Source organism: Protopterus annectens, chromosome 10.part0 (genome assembly GCF_019279795.1).
Source record: "Protopterus annectens isolate FY-2018-M chromosome 10.part0, PAN1.0, whole genome shotgun sequence".
Taxonomy (NCBI): Eukaryota; Metazoa; Chordata; order Ceratodontiformes; family Protopteridae; genus Protopterus; species Protopterus annectens.
The window spans coordinates 1,698,501,431-1,698,522,626 of NC_056744.1; positions in this window are offsets into that span (position 1 = coordinate 1,698,501,431).

The following is a 21,196-nucleotide window of genomic DNA, read 5'->3' on the forward strand; positions in this document are numbered from 1 at the left end:
GGAAGAGAGATAGAACTACAACTTTGAATACTGAAATAAAGCTGGACAATCCAATTAAGCATAGGGTGAGACAAGATCAAGAAAATTTGAAGAAAATTTATATAAAGATATTGAGCATAATAGGAAATCTTTTTATAGATACATAAAATGTAGAAGGAGTAAAGACATACAAATTGTTAAACTGTGTGCACATTCTAAAATGTATTCTCAGACAGAACAGATTATAGATATATTTACAAAATCTTATAAAAAACAGTTTGGCTCCACAATAGGGGTGATAAGTTATACTAGTGACATCCAGGTAACCCCAGATACTGGAATCAAGTTAGATTATATTGAAAAAGCACTGCACAAACTGGATCCAAACAAAGCACAGGGAGGAGACAGAATTAGAATCAATGACCTGAGAACACACAAAGTAACTTTTATGTCAGTTGCTTTACTATAGAGCAATATTCAACTGGTCATATAACAAAGCCTGCCTGGATGCTCTTCCTGGGGCTGAGAAGGAGGGGCACCTAGATCAATTACATATTGTGGGCCTGTCTTATATGAGTTGTCCTGTTGTAGAAGATTCACCAGGAATTCCTCACTGGCGGTGAGAGGTGGATCTGCATCAGGCCCACCCCTGGTTATCCTTTGGTCTTGGACAACAGTAGCTGCATGTCAACATGCAGATGTAAGCATTTCAATGGCCCTGTGGCACAGCTGCTCATAAGTATGGCTTTGGCTGCCCAAGACATTTATATTTGCAGTGATCTGCTGCCATAATCTTAGCCTCTCTGGTATATTTGGACAACCCCTTCCAAGACAAAAACTACCACGTTGATGGGGTGCATCTATTATGATTGTATTTTCTGCTTCACTGAAGGGGGTCTGCAGCTCAATGATATTTTTGGTCCTAAAAGACAACAGAATGATAATACACATAACTATCACATAACAACAAAGTAATTGTTACCAGATAAAAACAGTTAAGGTAGGCAGTCAGTAGTACCCACTGACTAAACATAAAACATACTACAAATGTGAAATACTAACAACAGGCAGGATGCAGAACAAGGAGAGTAGCAAGAGCAACATATCCTTGTATGTACCATAGCAGTACCTCAACTGTGCTCTCCCTAAAAGAACATTCCATTCTAGTTTGTGACATAACAGTAACTTTTATTTTCTCCTCCCACCCACTAAAGGACAGGGACATGAACCATTTTTCTAATGAAACACATTTGAAATGTTAAATATTTATTCAAAAGTCCTGTCCCTGAAACTTTTGTACATATTATCATGCAGCTTACCATTGTCATGTATTGTCAATCATTAGTACCTGTCAAATGGCTTGACATACATGGCCATGCCATCAGTAGACTTCTAACTAATGCATATAGATAACAGTGTAAAATACTTTGCTTCACATTATTTATCAAGATATTCCAGCATATGCATTATGTTGGAAAAAATGATGGCATACTTGCTGGAGTTCAATGCTCCCCAGTAAAGATAACTTGAGAAATATTTTGCTTTGCTAAAAATGCAGTAAGTAACCTTGCCATCAGTTTGGCTAGCTGCACATTTGCCTTTTTATAATGGAATAGATTATTAATACTAGGCTATCTCTGCCCAAGTATATAGCTAGCCTAGCTAGAGTTTTTATCTCCTCCACCCTACCTTTAGTTTGAGAGATATTATGCTTTATTATTTTGCTGTGCCTCTGTCAAACAGTGACACTGATATAATCCCTGGGTATATCTGCGATCTCCCATCCATTGGTCAAGATTTCTCTTGAATAAAGCCCACAGTGATGTACCAGGATTTTGATTTTGGCATAGGGAGTCTCTGGGTCTGTGATGGGTCTCCCAGCAGTCCCTGTCCTAATAGTGTCCTTTAAAGTCTCCCCACCCTTGTAGAAGTGGGGACTAGGAGTTTTTTTCTTGTGAATTGTTCATCAATTCTGGGTTGATGATGGCCATGTGTGTGTGACAGACAGGCCTCTGAGCAGGAGCAGGCAGCTGAACTGAGCGGAGCTGAAGTCAGGGAGTAGAGCTGGCATATAGGACATTTTTGGACATAGGATCCTTTTGAACTTTTTGATTTTTTTTTGGTGCAGGTGCTTTGGGCCTTTCCAGTTGCTGCAGGTGTTTGTCCATGTATTGTTTCATTGGATGGGGTGCCTGATGAGTGATGGGGGAGATCTGATGATGACCCTTGATCTAGATGTGAATCCCTTCATGATCATGTGATGTAGAAGGTGGCAATCCTGGCAATGTAGGAAAGGCTTATCAAATGAAGTGGGGTTACCTTATCCCCTTACCTTAAGATCCCTGCTGTCCCTTTATAATCTGTGCTTGAGTGTTGCAGCTTAGGTGGTAGCTATATGGTAGCTTTTTTTGGCTTAACTTTGTTTTTGCATTTTGGCGTTTAACTTTAGGCCATGGTTCTGGCACTTCTTTTCCGTTTCTCTAAGGTTCTTCCTGTAAGGATATCTGTGTTTCTGATGTGTATCTGTGTATGAGGTGTCAGCCCCAATTTTCATTTGAATGCACTCAATCCTCCTGTAGATGCTTTGTATGTACTTCTGAAAGTAGATGCCGAGACAGGAGGAGAGGGGAGGGACCGCCCAGGACAGCCACTGGGCGTGACATGGTGCCAGCGACTCACTGCTGACAGGCTTGTTCTGACCCTGGGGGTGTGATGTGGTGTGACCCATCTTGTGGCCGTATGTTAAGCTTTGTATTTGATTTTTTTTCCTGATGAGTTTAGGATTTATGTGTGTGAAAGAGTTTGCCAGGTCAAGGTAGCCTTTCTGTGTGGTCTGCCTTTTCCCTCATCTGTAGGCTTGGTGACTGTTTTGGAAAGTCCACCTGGTCTTAAAAACATGATGGGCCAAAGTGAAAGCCAAACTGGGTCAGGATCAAATTGAAGTCTCCAGTCCAGATATTTAAGAGTTCCATTATGATGGGATCCATAGCTTTTGTTGGATCAAACATTTGTCAAGCTTAGGAAGCAGTGGCAATTGTAGGGGTGGGGAGGCGGCTGCATTGTGAAGTGTGAATAGGTTTGCGTCTGCCATGAACTGAGTAGCGTGTGTCAGGGGGTGAGCTCTGATTAAACACAGGCTACCTAACTGTCTTGCTAATTAATTCCTGTGTTAGTTACATGGGGCACACATTCTCGGACTTTTGAGTGGCCCCATGGATGCGCATGAGGAGAGATCTGGGAGAGCATTGAGGGGAGATGATTGCTCTGTGTTATAGGGAGATAATATTCTATCCTTGGGAGGGCAGTAATTGGGGGAGGTGGAAGAGTCCTTGAGCATATTTGGAGTTTCTAGGTTGGTTTCTAATTTTGATGTCATATCTTTTTCATTTAGTCCTTGATTCTGAGGTTATCTTTCATCTTTTTAAAAGGTTTTGAAGTGTAAGAGGGCTTGATTTTCCCCTTTCCTTCCTGACTTTTCTTTCTCTCTTTAAATTGGATGAATGATTTTATGAGAGAGATTCCTTTTTTTTCTTATAATGATTAAGGTTTTTTTTCTATAATGTAGCTTCTTTTTTGTAGTTGTTTCCTTGTCTTTTTGAGCTAGCTTATGGGTTTGTAGGCTGGGGTCCACCTTTAAGTTGTTTGTTTTTGTTTTGTTTTGCTTGAGCAATGTCCACCTGATTGGGCCAGTCCTGGGAGAAGTGGTGCTGGTCTTTGAAGTGATTGCTTAAAGTGATTCTTGGACGTGGACTTTACATCTGTGTACGCTGTGTTTCAGAGATGCTAATCACAGCATAAGCAGCTGAACTGCATGCTAATCAATCAATCTGGTGGAGCTATTCAAGAAGTTATAAAGAAAACATGTAGACTCCATGCTGGTTTCTCCTGTGGATTTCAAAAGTAGCAGAGTACAGACACAGAAAGTCAACACAGACCAAATGTTAGGAACTGCTGCTTAACTCCATTTGTATGTGCTACAGACTAGAGGCAATGCTACTGCTGCTACCAATAGGCCTAGGCTGAGACAGAGAATAGTTTTCAGGCCACATTTAACTTAGCACAACATACATGATATGGACGGTTTACCTTTGAAAACTTGAAATGCACGTTGTCGAAAGACAATTGTGCGGAAATATGTTTTCAAGTTTTCAGATACCTGAATAGAAATGCAGCGAATGTGCAATGAGTAAAAGCACATTGACATTCACTCATTGCAGATTCGGCATTGTGGGTGCAAAGTGCATTATAGTGGGGATCGGTAAGTAGACCTTTTCTCCACTGTAGTGTGACCTTGGAGTTAGAATAATAAAGTAGGAGGGGTGTGCAGGGGGGTTTGCCCCCCTTCATTATAATCTGTATTTGTAATTGTAGTTTGGAAATCAGCTAATCTGTTTTTTTGATTTGCTGATTTTTGAACATCAGTGCAGTTCTGAATGACGGTTTTCATCATTCCAGTTCATACAAAGGGCCGTTTGGCAGGTTGATTTTCAACCTTTCAAAGATAAACTGATATGGACATCATAGAGTGATACAGAATGGAGAGGGGCACAATACAGTAATTCTGCAACCTCTAAGAGCCTCAACTCAGAGCCACAGCCTTTACCTCTCTATGTATTGGCCGTGTACTGCTTGCATCACAGTCAGCCCTGAGCTAACACTGGGGCAACTGCTGCATTTACAAGGTAAGTCTTGAACATGTACTGTATTGTATAATAATATTATGACATGTCCTTGTATTTCATCACTTGGTACAGTAAACAACTACAAGGTGGGAGATGTGTACAGAAATTAATGTCACGTACGACAGCAGAGAGGTATTTGACTTGCATGTGCCCATCAGCAAGTAGTAGGTCTCAGGCCTCAAAAATTCACACATTGATACATCCCCAAAGTAGTGATGATGACTGTATGTCCTCAGTTTAGCACCATATGTCTGAAATGGGAAATCATACTAGAGAGGAGTTTAAAAGTAATGAGACCATAGCAATTTCTGGTTTCACCATCCCCACACTATCAAACCATCAGGATGCAAACCAAGCAGTGTAAAAAGAGCAGCATAGCCTTTGTTATGCCATAATAGTAACTCATCCTCACCTCCCCCTTGAAAGAACATTATACCCTTATGTGTTCCATAACAGGAGCCCACTGTTGCTACCCACCCCAAAACAGCAGTTTGTACTTTTGTGTGGCATTTAACCTTCCATTAATTTGATGGCAAATGCATATCACAGTGTTCCCAGTGAATATCCTCACACATTTTAAGGTAAAGGATATAGACTGGCTTACACATTACATGTCTCTGAGTACTGGTCAGATAAATGACGAATGACCAAGAAACACAGAAAGGTAAGACACAGCTGTATATTTGCAAGGAACAGTCATAGCAGGTCATGTGATCACTAAGTGCACTACATCCAGATATATTAAATAGAATACAATTTTAAATAACATGTCATGCCTTGATATCAGGGTGTATTCAGTTGCACTTGGCTGTGTGAGGAATGATATCATGTATTTGCTGCAAAGCAGTTTGTGGGGCAAAGATGGATAATTTCCTCTACTCTTTTGTGACAGTGCATTGCAGTGAGAGCTGGGATCCAGACCTATGTAGTCATATCTCATGTGTGCTAACAGTTTCTACTGTGTATGTCATATATTTATTTTTTCTCATTTTAACTAGTTCTCCATTTTTTATACTTTTTTTTTGGGGGGGGGCACTGTACAGGATGTGCCACTTAGCACAGATAGCTTTCGCTATGTGCATCTCATTTGCATAAAGAGTGTCAGTGCACAGAGTGGAAGAATAGGCCACACATGTAGCAGACAGGACCTGGACAGCCAAAAACATACACCAGATGCATTCAATTAATAGTATTGGTCATTATGCAAACACATTTCCCAGCAGTGCACACTCTCATGCAATGTGTTTGAGGAATTGTAAGCAATATGCTACACTTTCAAATGTTGCAAATCCAGAAAGTGCATACTGCAGTAAGTGCGATACTTGCAATTGGTGGGAAAACATCACTCTGCATTGGTCTTGATCCAAGATAGGCATGGCAGGCGTTCCAGGAGAGATTTTGAGATTTCATGCTCAAAGATGGGGTCTTCAGGAGTCCAAAGTGCATGTTGGACTCCTAGTGAATAAACATGAGCCTAGGCTTTTGCAGAGAGACTACCATGGCTCAGATTACAAGGCAGAGGCATGGAATAATCTGGCCTGGTCATTGGCCAGTGCTGCCAGTGTTCCCTACACTGGTGAACAATGTAGGAATCACTACATAGACCTCAGAATGAAAAAGAGGGATATCCTTGACCATTAGATTGAGGAATGTAGGACTGTGGGCACCACACCGATGTGTATGTATCACTTACAAAGACTACTTGTCAGAATTAAAAGATGGATATATTCAGGATTGATATGCTTAATGGTATTCTATTCTGTTTTCTTTTTTATGCAGCCATCGCAGACTAAAAACTGAATGTGTGAACCCATGCTGCTAAATTGGCATGGATGTGAGACACATGTGGTATGTATGCATCCCAATAGTAGGGTTATTTTTGCATTAAACATTACAGTTCATTTATTGATTAAATATGCAGTGGTATGAAATTGAGCATTAATTTCTTAACTGTAATACTGAAGTATGCATGCATTTCTCTGGACAGCAAAAAAACAGTTTATTGTTCCTTCAAAATCCATACTTCCCAAATATACAATACTGTTAAGTTTTCATCAGTATTGCAATGTAACATCACAGCTGTAAAACAGTGTCACCACTAGCTTGCTATAAACTGTAATTAGCATATTTGGACCACATATGTGCAGTCTATGCACACATCAAGGATTGCTTACTGCAGTTTGCAGTATATTGTGCATTTGTTAGGAGCTGTGTAGTTTTAACAGTAAACAAAGGTATTTGTTAGGAGTTAATATTGTTAAAAACAACGATAATAGAATAGAGCCAAATACTTGTATCGGTGCTTTGTATGTCACATATGACTTTACTAATGCTCGCCCTTTTTTCTCTCACCCTAACCCTTTTTTCACTTTTTTAAATTTTTTTTGTTTATTTTATTATTTTTCTCATAGCATAGAGAAGTAGGACTGTGCAATGGGATCCACTTTCCCCCACTTCACTGACTAAACCACCGCTTCTCAGCACATATGGTGCAGAACCTGGTAGCACTGCCTCTGCTTCCGCTGCACTACCCATCCCCTCAGGTAGATCTACCCTGGAGGATAGGCCTGTGACTTCCTTTGGGAGCAATGGCAGAAGGGATGAGTCAATCCCCAGTGATGAAATGCCAGGGATGGTGCATAGGTTTGGGCACCACACTGTTGATCCATGCCAACACTGCTGTCCATCATTGTATCAAATAACACAATGGGACACAGGTGTCAGGCACTGCAGCCACTGGTGCAGTGAGGTGACAGCAATTACAGTCCACTGGGTGAGGACTCGATTCTCACTGTCACCCAACTTGATGTCCATGGGTTCGCAATGCCCCCACCCTCACCCCAACCATGGTGTTCATCCACCTCATGTGTCCTTTATCACCCCTGTCTCTTGTCTTGTTTGTCTTGTCTGTCTGCAATTGCTTCCTCACCTGGCCAACTTACCACACCCAGAGATTCATACAGCCCATTCCCAACATCTCTCTCTCTCTCTCTCTCTCTCTCGCTCTGTCTCTCAAAAAAAAGCACCTGCCCCACAAACAATATCATCCCATACATAGCTCCCCATTTCACACATGTGTCTTCATGACACACATGATTCAGTCCAATTCCCTATACAACAGAATGTGTTATTGTCAACCCTCTCTCTCTGGAGGTGACAGTCAAAATTCAGCTAAATTTGTGCATATACGTTCATGTTTTATTCTTGAAGAAATGGATAGCAATGGTTCTTTCCTACATCTTTCCTGCACATTCTTCACTTGCTTTCACTTTGCCTTTCCTCCTGATTGCTCCCCATTTTACCACTTTCCTGTTTTTCGCATTTCTTTTCTTTAAAGCATAATTGCTTGATGGTGAGCATTGCTCACAAATGCATGGCTATGGTAAAAACAGTTCTATGTGTTATATAGCTGGATAGGAAACCAGTACCATCTAACCATATTTATAGACCCCATACCAACCATCACTCAATCACTCATCAGAATTTGGATTTACACATAAAATTACCTGAAACTGTTACATACGCCTGGATTCAAACCAGGTACCATCTGAATAAAATAAATACATGTATTGCTACATTAACAGGTGGTAATACAGACTCAGTTGATTAGCAGGTGTATTTTAGAGACTGTATTGCAAATGGCAGACTTAACTGCTGTTGTATACACCTGCTACTTGACTGAATCTCTGGCTGCAGGAATTAATGCACTTAATGGAGTGATAAGTTCTTTTTTGGGATAAATGTTTTAGCTAAAGGTAATACATTAACATATTTTGGTAGTGACATTGATTATCGATGCATGTGCAACATCACGCACTACTGCTGGACAAAACTAAATGAGTATTGTGTAATAATGCTTTATACAACATTACATAAGATGGTGCAATGCTGATTCATACAAATTTAATGTAGAAGACATGATGTTAGTGATATGTGGAGTAATCATGGGGGAGTACAAACGGAAATCTTTCCTAAATTATGTTGTTTACTATTGAATGTATTAAATACATCTTTTAACTAACTATGTGGTAGCAAATGTTAATGCATTATTGTTGGAAGCCGATGATACTGGGTTCAAATACAGGTGGAAGTAATAATTTTGCAAGCATATATGATACTTTAAATATATTTACTTATATTGCTGGCATTTACTGCTGCTTTACATTAGTCTTTAAAGAAAAGAAATGAGGACGACAGGAAAGTGGTGAAATGGGGAGCAAGCACTGGGAAGGGCAAAGTGAAAGCAAGGCAGGAATGAGCAGGAAGGATGTAGGAAAGAACTATAGCTATCCATTTCTTCAAGAATAAAACATGAACATATATGTGTAAATTTAGATGACTTTGGACTATCACCTCCAGAGAGAGGGGTGGCTACAACACAATCTGTTGTGTAGAGAACTGGAAAGAATCATGGGTGTCATGAAGACACAAGTGTGTAATGGAGAGCTGTGCAAGGGCTGTAAGAATGTCTAGGTGAGGTAAGCTGGGCAGGTGAGGAGGCAATTGCAGACAGACAAAACAAATATGAATCATATACCAATGCACTGTGCAAACATGTACACAAAGGCATTGATCTTGCCATACCCAATAGAACCAAGACGGTCTGCTCCAAAAAAAGGAAGCCAATCTGGTGGTCCCCTGCCATAAACAAACTCTACAACAGAAGGATGAAAATGATGTGGAATAAGGTGAAGTCCCAAGACTGGAAAAACTTCCTTATCATCCTCAACAAAAAGTTGAGTTCCCTCATCATATCCTCTAAAGCTAGCTATGAAAACAGAATTGCTGCAGGTAGCAAAGACAGCCACAAGGCCTTCTATAGTTATGTAAAGAATCTCCACCGCAATACCCAGATTTGCTCTGAGCTACTGCACAATGGTACCTCCTATACTGAGCCAACAGATATTGCCAATATACTGGCTGACAGATTCAGTGCCAACTTTACCCGTCTCTCCTCACCAAAGGAGCAATCACAATACCAGTAGATTGCCAGGCACCCAGTATTACTGCTGCACTACACCCAACACCTCTCTGATTGGCTGTTACATAAAAAACATACTACATTTTTAAAAAGACAGCACCAACTTCAAAATATGTTTAAATATTCAAAATGTTCATGTTGTAATATTTTACATATATACACATATAAGACATATACATATGTAAAAAAAAATTAGAAAACACTTAAAAAAACACTTAAGAAACTGGATGTTGTTCTAAATTAATGTTAGTATCTGTTTGTCTTTTTAAAAAAAAATTTTTTTTTTTATGTAACAGCCAATCAGGGAGGTGCTGGGTGTATTTAAAATGGCTTTAGATTCAATGTCAGGTGATTCTAAATAAGTTTCTGGTGTGTTAGAAATGAAAGCACTAAATCCTTTAAGCTTGTATATTTTATTGGATATTAAAGTGTTGAATTTGAGCAACTGGGAGTCCTTTATTGATACTGGAGCAGGAACTGAAGTGAATATTTGGTTATTGGTAACTTCATATGTGACATACAAAGCATTGCTACAACTGTTTGCCTCTATTCTGTTACCTTTACTTTTAACACTACAATCTCCTAACACGTTTCCTCCTTACTTTTAAGACTACCCAGTTAATAAGAGAGGCAGACAATAGTACAGATTGTAGCCACCAATCCTTGATGTGTGAATATATTGCACATATGCATGTTCTAGTTATACTGATTACAGTTTACAGAAGGCTGTTTGTGCCACTGGTATATAGGTATGTAGTTACATTCCACTAATGATGAAAACCTAACAGTAGTGTATATTTGGGAAGTGTGGTTTTTGAACCCACAACCTATGACTATGCTAAAATACTGTACTTTTCTTTTGTCCTACAGACTACTGCAGACATGCTTTCCTTATACAGTTTACAGATGCATGCTCACTGCTATTTGAGAACATGACACCATTGCTTTGTGCTACAGACTAAGGCATTCATAGTTTCTTTTACAGTTGGGATGTGTATACTCAGTTTAAAAAACTACCAACTAAGCGGTCCTTAACTTTTAATGCTACAAAATTACTATACAAATTATTATTATTATTAAATTGATAAATACATATCTGTGGGGTGTCCCCTGCCCAATATTCCCCAATCCAAAGAAAAGGTTATCCCGCTTCCTCCTCTGGTTATCGTCAAAACGATGTCTACATTGGTCACCTGTATGGAGATACCTGTCATACTGGTTAAGGCTCCAGCAACACTATTCCAGGCTTCAGATTTATATTCTAAAGCCTAGAATTTATATATGAACCTGAATAGTCCTGCTGCAGCAACGTGAGCCCATGATTGTTAACTAGGAGTCCAACAAAAATCTTAGACTCCAGGATGCCCCAACGCTGCACCCGAAAGTGCACACCCTGCCCAACAACTCCAGACATGTCTGCCATAGTTCAAGCTCAATGCTGCCGTTCCCACCTATTGCATGTCTTGCACTTATTGAGAGTGCTTACATTTTGTTTTTCAACATTTGAAAATGTTGCTCATCACTTACCATTGTGCAAATATCATATATGTAGGTAAGGGTGCACACTGCTGGGCATAGTGTTTGCTGTTAAGTGATGCACACCAGTAGCAAACAATGCAATTTCTAGCTTATTAGGTATATAGACACTTGTATAAATGGGCTAATCAAATGTACCATATATATGGTTCTCTTACACTTATAGATATTACAACAAGAAAGTTTATTTATTCCAATCCACTGGGCTCAAGAGCCCATTTTCAATGGATGCCTGGGGAGAAAAGCTCCACAATACAATGTTACAACACATAATGATAATGCAAGTAAAAAATACAAATAAAGTACAAAGATAAATTTGATTTACATACAAAAGGGTTGAATTTCCAAACAGCTGATAAAATGCAGCCAAGTAGGTAGTCCTTTAATTAGGCAACTAAGAGGTTAAAGAAAAATGTCCTGGAGGATGATAGGCAATAAGCATAGGGTTGGATTTAGATATTAGTCACATTAACAATGACTATGAGAGAATTTTGAAAGGTATGAAGGTTAGCCAGGAGAGAAGGAAGAGGGAAGCTTGGGAGGTATAGAGTGAAGTGTGCAGTTACATTTTCTGTGACTATGCAGGTAGCAGTGGAGTTGTGTTTTGAAGGAGTGTGGGTTATCACAGGTCCTCAGTGTAGAGGACAGGGCATTCCATTTTTTAGCAAGGGAAAAGGAGAGTAAGAGCTGACTAGCTGGGCGCTTGGGTTTGTGGATGGAAATAAGGTTTTGGTTAGAAGATCTAAGGGGTCTGGGGGGTATAAGGTTGAAGAATATTAGAGAGTACGGGGCAGAGGGTGGGTTGACATATTAATTTGTGGGCTGAGACAATTTGGAGGTAGTCTAGTTGATTGGGGAGTTCAAGCCAATTTAAAGCTTGTAGGGAGGTGCAGTGATGAAAGAAGGAATTTGCCTTGGTGGTGAATTTGGAAATTTTATTGTAGCATACTTCCAGTTTGGAGGTTAGGGTAGATGATAGATCTGTAAGCAGAGGAGCACCACACATTATAATAATATCTGCCCACACTTATTCAAGAACTACATAGCGGACCAATTCAGAACTAAACACATATGCTCTCATTCCTACTCCAAAAAAACACAATACTTTCTCACAGTCCTCACCAAACTCCAACATCTGTATAACCATTTTAACTCCAGGCTCACCATAAGTGGGGATATCCACCCCAACCCAGGCCCAAATCCATCCTGTCCAACACAAACTGCTCCAACACAAATGTCAGAACATAACACCCCACTTTCTTCATCCCTGGGCAAATCAACAACAGCAGCAAAACCAACCATCTTTTAATGCTAAATATTAATATTAGAAGTATCAAAAATAAAATACCTGAACTCCAGGCCACAATAGCACACTACTCCCCAGACATAGTTGCTTTAACAGAAACCTGGCTAAATAAAACATAGCTAACTCAGAAGTTCTCCCTACCAGCTACAATATCATTAGACAAGACAGATCACTTCGTAAAGGGATGGAACTGCCTTACTGTACAAGTCCAACTTAACTGTCCAATTACCAAACTCCTACCCCTCCCCAATAATTGGGACATACTTATCTCACAACTTCAACTTCACCCTAAAAAGGTCATCACCACAATTGTGATCTATATTCCACCTGGTAATATACCTGCTAGCCTTGAAGACTTCTTATCCTGGTGTTCTTCCACATACTCACAAGAAGCCCTTATTCTGGGGGACTTCAACCTAGATTGGTTCACCTGTATATCAGAACCACCAAGTAATCTAATAAATCTCCATGGCTACCAGCAGCTAGTCCAAATTCCAACTAGGTGTGATAAAAAATCTAAAAGGGAATCCATCCTTGACTGGGTCCTAACTAGCAACCTCACATTGTACCCTCACACAGGCAGTCTCCCAGACACCTTAATTGACCACAACATAATATACTTTATACGTAGTAGAACAAGCATATGCAAAACCACTAACTATATATCCACTAGAAACACAAAAAAATTCTCTCCTGAGGTCCTCAACACTTTACTGTGTAACTGTGACTGGACACCCCCTAAAATCCCTCCCACTTGACCAGGCTGTAGCATATTTCAACAAAACATTTCTACAACACCTAGACACTGTCGCTCCATTGCGCAAAATCAAGGTTAGAACCTCTACAAACCCCTGGCTCAGTAAAGAAACCAAACAAATCCTCAAGTTCAGAGACACTGCCTGGCGTTACTATCAAAAAAACAAAGAAACACAAAGCCTAACTAAGTGCCAATAACTGCACAACCGTGCAAAAAAATGCATTAGGCTGGACAAAAAATCCTACTACACAACATTACAAACTAAATACCAACACAACCCGCAAAAATTTTGGAAAAATGTAAACCAGCTACTAAAATCCAGCCAAAAGGCTACCCCCAAACCAACCACCCCTGACACTAAAGTTCCCATCAAAACACAATTCAACTCCCACTTTGTGAACTCAATTCTATCCTTAGTATCACAGGACAGTTCCTTCCTCACTATCCCCCAACACAAATAACACTAATACAAGCTTTACCCTCAAAACAGTTTCCACCACTTCAATCAAAAGCATGCTCTCCAAACTAAAAACCTCATCAACAGTAGCCGACCTATTCCCCAGCTATTTCTTGAAACTCACAGCAGATGCTATTGCTATCCCAGTCTCCACTCTCATAAACAGATCAATTGTTGAAAACTATGTGCCTAAATTCTGGAAAATATCCTATGTTACACCCATACATAAAGGCGGGACCTCCACTGAACTTAATAACTACAGACCCATTGCTTTACTCTCCCCCCTTGCCAAAATCCTAGAAAAATGCATCAATACCCAGATGCTAAACTATCTCCTAGACTGCAACATCCTGTCACCTACTCAGCATGGTTTCAGACCTGCCCATAGTACCACTACAGCTCTCCTCTGCTTCACAGACACAGTAAACCATCTCAAAAATGAAGGCCTGCAAGTGTCAACTTTTTTTTTGGATATGTCCAAAGCATTTGACACAGTCTCACACCAAATCCTGCTAAACAAACTAAACCAATATCATCTATCTAATTCCACTCTTACCTGGTTCCAAAGCTACTTAACTGACAGGTACCAAGCTGTGAAATGGGAAAATTCTCTCTCTCCTCAGCTGCCCATAACTATAGGAGTCCCACAGGGTTCTATCTTAGGACCACTACTATTCACAGTCTTCACATATGACCTCCGCACCTCCACACAGCATGCATCTATAATTCAGTATGCAGATGACACTACCTTAATCTGTGCTACACAAAACATTCCCACCCTCCTGCAAACAACTCAACTAGCATTCTCTGACGTTGAAAACTACCTTACCAAAGCCCAACTTATCCTCAAGCCAAAGAAAACTCAGCTTATGGTTATAACCAGTTCTAACAAAAACACTAACAGTCAATTCACTATCTACTCCACAAATGCTACTCCAATTGCTCCAGTGACACAGGCTAAGCTATTGGGAATAACCATAGACTCCCACCTAAAATTTGATAGTCATCTGAACTTAACTATTAAAAAAGTACATGCCAAACTGGGGTCACTCTACCGTATCAAACCATTTCTTACCAACAACACAAGATCAGCCATTGCTCGCTCCCAACTTCTATCCACCCTACTCTATGCATCTCCCATTCTGACTAATCTCAACAAAACTGAACTAAGCAAAATGGAAGCTTGCTATAACAGAATTGCCCGCTTTGTTGCAAATTGTTCATATAGAACTCATCACTGTACTGCTTTGAGACAGCTCCACTGGCTTGAACTGCCCAAACTCCTAACCTACAATCAGCTCTGCCTCTGTCATTCTATCTATTACCTCCCCAATAAATGTCCTGCCCTCAAAAACCTAGTACAACATCACTCAGCCAAAAGGCCTCTTAGATCATCAAGCAAACTATTACTAGAAGTCACCAACAGCTACAATAGCTTTGGAGATGCACTATATAGTAGTTCAATGGCTACAAAATGGAACTCTGTCCCTACTAGCATTCAAAACACATCATCCAAAGCCTCCTTTAAAGACCTCATCAGGCAACATCTCAAGCAAAGTTGGCAGTGCCATGATTGCTCCCCAGGCTAGTGAAAGCGGATAACATATACATACTAAATCTAGAGCAATTGATAACAGTTTTTCAATCTTACTCACAAACAGTGGCTAATCTACAATGTATGTACTGTACCTGTGTACTATGTATGTATTCTACCTACATTCCAAAGTTCAGCTGTACACCACAAATCTATTACTTACCTTTATTTTTAAAATTAATATTTTTTTTTGATTGTTCTCTCCACTGTAACTGTTTGTACCGCATACCACTGTAAAAACATGTCTCTTGTAATTTGTGTGTATACTGATTATGTCTAAATAACTAAATGTGTCTGTAATTTTTCTTTGTGGAGCTTTTCTCCCCAGGCCTCTGCTGAAAAAGGGCCTTTTCGGCTCAGTCAGACACCCCCGGTTAACAAATGTAAAATAAAATAAATAAATAAATATAGAAAAGATGGGAGGAGATATGTAGTGGCCAAGGTATGCCGAGTAGAGAGGGAGAGGAATTGATTATTTCTGTATAGCAGGCCAAGTTTTATGTGGGTTTTCTTGATGTTAAGTTGGATATGGGTATTGAATTTTAAGTGTTCATCGATGGTGACCCCTAGGAGTTTAGCGGAGGGAACAATGTCAAGGATAGAGTTGTTAAGGCTTGAAATTTGAAATGAATTTTTTTCAGTGGTGGTGATTTAGAGTGAGTGAAAAGAAGAATCTTAGTTTTGTTAGCGTTAAGTAAAAGGTGGTTTTGGTGCATTCATTTTTCAGTGGTTGCAAAGGTGGTTTGAGTTAGAGACTGGAGTTCTGTAAAGTTGGAGGCAGAGCAGATCAAAGTAGAGTCATCTGCGTATTAGACAATTTTGGTATTGGGAATAGCTTTGTGGAAATCATTAATGAAGATGTTAAATAGCAGAGGGCCAAGTATGGAGCCTTGGGGAACTCCTGTGGGGGTGGAAAGTAAGCTGGAGGAGGCTTGGCCCCATTTCATGGCTTGGGACCTGTCTGAAAGGTAGCTGGAAAACCAGGATAGGGTTTTTGGGGAGATGTTGTGGTTAGATAGATGGTTTAGTAGATGGGAGTGGGAGACGGTATCGAAAGCTTTAAATAAATCTAAGAGAGCAGATGAAACTAAGTCACCAGAGTCTTGAGCTGAATTGACAGAGTGTAAAAAGGAGAGAAGGGCTGTGTTGGTATTATGTCCAGGGCGGAAGCCGTGTTGGGTAGGAGAGAGCAGCCTGTGTTCATTTAGGAATGGCATGAGCTGCAGGTGTATGCATTTTTCAAGAATTTTTGAGATGGGTGAGAGGATGGCTATGGAGCGGAAGTTGGAGAAGTTACAGTTTTTGCCACATTTGTGGAGTGGAAGAATAAAAGCAGAGCACCATAGTTTGGGTACATAGGACTCGAGAAGTGATCTATTTATCAGGATGCTGATAGGGAGAGCAATACTGTCAGAGGCTATTTTTTAGAAAGAGGAGGGGATGTTGTCAGGGGCATTGGTGCAAAGTTTGAGTTTGGAGAGAAGTTTTTTTTATAAGGTGGGTGGATACAGGTTTAAGTTCAATGATAGGGGATGAAGAAGGCGAGGATGCAAAAACTTGGGCAGAGGGGGGTGGGGGGGATGTTGTTGGAGAAGGTTTTGGTTAGTTCAGCAATAGAAGAGGTGAAGAAGGTATTGAATAGTTTGACAATTTCTTGGTCAGATTTGCTAGTATCAGGGCTGGGGTTGTTTGTTGTACCAGACATAAGAAGAGAGTTAATAAAATTCCAGAATTGTTTGGGTTTTTTTGCATTATTTATTTGTAAATGGTCGTAGTAAGACTTTTTATCTATTATGATATGTTTTTTGGCTAGGTTTCGTAACTGTTAGTTTTTAAGTAAGAATTCAGGTTGTTTATGATAGAGATAGCTTTTCCAAGATGTATCTCTTTGTTGCATAATTTTCTTGGTTTCTTTAGTAAGCCAAGGAGCCATCTTGGCTTTGACTCTTTTAGTTCATATTGGAGCTAGGGAATTTAGGACAGTAAGGAATTTGGAGTTGAAGAAATCAACGGCTTCGTCTAGGGGTATGGTTTTTATTGGGTTCCAGTTAGTGATTTTGAGGGAGTCAGAGAAGGTGGAGGGATTAAAGTTAGTTAAGTTATGAGTGTGTACGAGTTTGTGGGAGAAGGAGGAAGAGGATGTAGTTCTCAGGGTGAAGGCAGGGAGGTGGTCTCCTAGTGGGTCGGGAATGACACCAGATGCTGTGGTTCTGTTAGTGTGAGACACCAATATCCAGTCTAGGATGGTGCCTGTGAGGTTGATTTTGTTGGGCCTAGTGGTACAGTTAATAAGTTGTGTAAAATTGAAAAGATTGATAAATATGGTGGGATTATGGTCACTTATTTTTTGCCAGTTAATATTTACATCGCCCATGATATATGTTTCATGTTTAATATTTGTGGACGTCCAAGATAGGATGTCTTCCAAGGTATTAGTGTTGTTACCAGGAGGAATGTAAAGGGAGATGATGCAGATATGTTTATGGTCATTTAATTTTAGAATGCCAGTTACTAATTTGGCAATATTAAAGGAAGGGATAGGATTTGGGAAGGGAGTGATGGATAAGTGATTGGCATAGATTAGTGCTACACCACCACCTCTTTTATTTATGCGGTCAGATCGGAGGCATTGAAATCCAGGGGAAAGGAATTCAGTGTCAGTTATGTGTGGTTTTAACCAGGTTTCAGAGATGGCTACAATGTCAGGTGAATTATGGTTTAGCCAGGCATGAAAGAGGGTAACTTTATTAGCTAAGCTTTGGGCATTGATGGTGAGGAATTTGAGGTCTTTACAATTTGATTTGTTGTTGGAGCTAGGGTTATTCATTTGAAAAATGTTTGGTCCAGGGTTGGGATGGATGTCACCTGCTAAGCAGAGGTAAGAGAGAAGGTGAATACGTTTGTTAGGACTGTGTTTGGTTGGGAATGGATGGTAGGGGGTGGGTTTATTTTGTAGTATTTAGTTGGGATTTGGAAGAGTTTTAATGTTAATAGAATGGTGGGGTGAAAGGGAGCTAGAGAGGCAGAGATAGTGTGGAAATGATTTGTAGGATAGGGTGGTGGAGGTGGATGTGGAGGGTTTAGGTGAAGGTTGGTATAAGAGGTGGAATGGTACAGAGGAAGAAGAATGAGGAGTAGGAGTAGTATAGGGGCAAGGATTATAGTAGGACTAGAGGGCATCATAGAATGGAGTTTGATTAGAGTTGAAAAGAATAAGTAGGTTAGATAGAGTAAGGTAGGGCTGGTGGGTGGGGAGGAGAGTTGCTGAATAAGGTATGGTTGGTGGAGGGGGAGGTAGTTTTAGTGAAATGGGTGGAGTAATCTTGTGAGGGGATTGGGTGATGTAAGAGGGAGGGATTATGGGATGGCAATAAATGTAGGACCACTGGGGGTGGGTGCAAATTGGGGGCAGGGTAGGGGAGTGGAGTGAGCCCGCAGGGCGAACGGAGCAGGATAGAGCAACAGGGTAGAAGAGTCCAGCTGAAAAAGTATCAGCCACTGCAGGTTGGAGCTGAGGTAAGTAGGTAGAAGTACAGTAAGACTGGGTGGAAATAAGGGTTTGAGCAACACGGGGAAAGAAAAAAATATAAAGGTGGGGAAAGTGGAGTAGAGTTAGGGGAGCTTTGGCTTTTGAAGTGTTTAGAGGTGAAGATGGAATAAAAGATTAATATAGTAGGAGCAGGCAAAAGGCAGAATGGTGCTGCCACCAAGTGGAGAAAGGAGAACTGGCAGGCAGAGAAGGATATGGAGTAAGATGGAGCAAATGGACAAGGCTCTAAGGTAGAGGAAAATAAAAAGGAGATAAAGGGTAAGTCTTCAGAGGGGTACAGAAAAGGGATAAAAGGCCGGAGGTCAGTAAGTACCACTGAGAGGGGAGTTTTTGCGGTATGCGGTAGGCTGCTGTGTCACACACACTGAGGGACTGGCTAACTAATATGGAAATTTAGATATTTAAGTTAGGTATAAGGCTACATACATTTACTGAAAATTATTTTAGGGATTCCACATTGAGGTTTTTTTTCAAGGAGAGCCCAGATTAGTATGCAGAATAAGTTCAGATGAGCTGACTGAGCTTTTGCAGGAGGTAGTCTGTATGTTCGGGAGGTAGAGCAGGACCTTCAGGGGTGGAGTAATTTACTGAAAATTATTTTAGGGATTCCACATTGAGGTTCTTTTGCAAGGAGAGCCCAGGTTGAAAAAATAGTTGTGTATATTTCCATAATCGTTGCCATAATAGTTGTGTATATTGCCATAATCTGCAATCTCACAAGAGTAAAACAAAATTTGCACACCCTGAACTAGAACCCTGGACCATCTGCACTCCACACCAAGACTTGCCACCTGCCGCCATGTGACTAGTGAGACAATATCTCCTTTCTTAGTAGTTATTGTAAGGTTCTCACTGTTAATCATAGTGCAATGCCACTTATCGTGTTTGCACTATGCACAATATTATTATTTGAATGCATCTGGTTCATGTGTGACTGTCTGGGTCTTGTCTACAACCTTTGTGGTCCATTCCTCCAGTCTGTGCTCTGCTGCATTTTGTGGAAAACAGGTGAGCACAGCTAAACACTGGCAAAATAAATAAATAAATAAAACACAAAAGGCAGACTGTCCACAATTTTGCAAAATATCCAGATATCTGCATCATATTTTTGGCCTGTACATTGAAAATGTGTAGTTTATTGTGAAATCACTGAAGATTGAAGTCAATATATTTCTTTTCTGTGCTTCATATCCTTCAGAAAATGCATGTTTGCCCTTTGTCCTTTCATTAGTTTAGTGTTTGACCAGATTACTGGCACTAAAAGGTTGTGTGGAATGATCCACATTTAGTATACAGGTTCCGTAGCCAGTAACACTGGGGCGAGCCATGAAACCTTCCTTATGCACACCGCACATCATTAATATTCATGGAGCAAAGTTGCTCAATGCGGCATGACAAAGTAGTATTTCATACAGGAATACACTCCATATAGGGTCTGTGTGGAATCTACATAGAGTTTATTGAATATCAGGGATTATGTATAGCCTCCATATTAACTAAGAAGTCAATAGAGAAGCGTAAAGAGTCTAACTGCAAATTCCTAGACTTGGAGAAAGCATATGACAAGTTCCGAAGAAAACTGATTAGGACACTTCTGCAATGGTTTAAAGTCCCCAAAACTTTGATGGAATTAGTGCAAGCTATGTATTAGGATCCAGTGACTCAAGTGTGAACAGTTTGGTGTCACAGAGGGATTCCTAGTGGGAGTGGGTGTATATAAGGGTTCAGCTCTAACACTATTGGCGTCCATACTGGTGATGAACTACATTAGCAAACAGGTTGGAGGGAACAGATCAAGAATGAGTCTGTAGCATGGGCTATAAAAGTATAATTCCTGACATATAAATTCAGAGCTCTCTAAGTTTCAACCAACATGTACCCCAGGATTCATGAAGCTTGCTCCAGGTGCAGGCATAGCATCAGTGATCTAACACCAAATATGGCTGCTGAGCGATTCAGGAACAAGCTGTTTCCATGTGCACTACATGTGTATGCCATGCCCGCACAGCTCCCGGTGCCTGTATGCTAATCACTCCATGTGCAGCAGTGTAGCATGCAAATAAAGGTATATAGCAATTTAGGAAGTGGTGCAGGCATAGTCTAAGCATGCAGAAATGTAAACCGAAAAAAAAAACGGTTTACATTTTTGCAAACATAAAATTGAAGGCATGACAGCAGACCAAACACATGTATTATACTGTTAATATATGCCAATGGCTAAATATATAGCCATTGGCATAAAAAAAACATGCACAAAATATAAAAAAGAACATTAATGTTATGCCCACACTAAAGCAAAGTTAAAGCGCAGGGCATCGTTGCGCAAACGGGATCACAATGAAAATAGAATTATA